This window comes from Antrostomus carolinensis, unplaced genomic scaffold, assembly GCF_000700745.2.
Source record: "Antrostomus carolinensis isolate BGI_N321 unplaced genomic scaffold, ASM70074v2 scaffold31033, whole genome shotgun sequence".
In the NCBI taxonomy this organism is placed as follows: domain Eukaryota; kingdom Metazoa; phylum Chordata; class Aves; order Caprimulgiformes; family Caprimulgidae; genus Antrostomus; species Antrostomus carolinensis.
In genome coordinates this window covers 6,440-7,481 of record NW_010304978.1, presented here as the reverse complement: position 1 = coordinate 7,481, position 1,042 = coordinate 6,440, and the positions used below count along the sequence as shown (strand labels likewise).

At 61.9% G+C, this 1,042-nt stretch overlaps 1 protein-coding gene across 1 annotated transcript in view; it reads left to right on the top strand.

Moving 5' to 3' along the window:
* LOC104522389 (zinc finger protein 385C) overlaps window positions 1-1,042 on the top strand; it is a gene marked incomplete at its 3' end in the record, with an annotated part of 9,838 nt that overhangs the window by 8,169 nt on the left and 627 nt on the right.

Here is a 1,042-nt window from a genome sequence, read left to right as displayed (position 1 = left end):
CCAGCCAGCGATGGCTCATGGGCTGTGCCCAGCAGCTCCCTCAGGATGGGCATCTGGGGCTGCCCGGGGTCCCCCCACAGCCTGGGGGTGCCTGGAGGGGAGGAGGGGGTGGCTGGACCCCCCAGGGGTGGTGGCAGCCGTGGTGTGGGGGACCCTCAGCGGGGTCTGTTGGCCCTGTAGTGCCCGCTCCCGCTCTCCCCTTTCTCTGGAGGATGCTGCACAAGGACGGGCAGCCCGGTTTTAAAGGGAAGGGCTTTCTCTCCCCCAGTGTAGCAAGAACTGGGAACCAGTTCCCCCAGCCCCAGCTGCCCACCGGGGCAGCAGCAGCAGCTGGGAGCAGGGGTCAGCTGAGGACACCGCTGCGGCTTAGCTGCAAACGTGTCCTTTTGCTTTTGTCAGCTCCGGTTATAAATTTAGGAGTTGATTTGGGGAAAAAGAACAAACAAGCAAACAAAATGTTTGCAGGCTGGCGTTCCTCGGTGGCTGTCACACGGGCTCAGGCTCCTTGCTTAACACCTTAAAAAATAGAATGAATTAGCTGCGGCTTAAATTACTTGCCCACCCCCATCCCGCTGTCCCCAGGCTGGCAGGACAGAGCGCCCTGTCCCCAGGTGTGTGGGATTTTGGGTTCCTCCTTCCCTGCTGAGCTATTCCTGGCTCTGCGGCCAGATCCTCTCTGACCTTGGGCACAGCTCAGATGCTGCAGCGCGGCGGGTGACGCGTGCCCGGCTCTGCAGACTGTGCTAACGCCCGGGGACAGGCGACGGGCTCCAGCACACGCTTGAAATAGCAGTTTCTCCGAAGGTCTGGCACATGGAGAGAGGTGGGGGTCTCCGGGAAGCCGAGCGTTTCTGGTCTGCCTGTGAAGTGCAGCTGGCCACGAGAGCTTGGCAGGGTTTGGGAATGGGCTGCTGTGTCCCCAGCAAGAGTCTGGACTCCCAGGCAGCTCCTTGTCCCCTCTGCCTGTGAGTGCTGCCGGGCACAGGTCGGTGGGGTAAGGAGGTCCCATGGGATGGGGACACACAGCGCTGTCAGGCAGTTG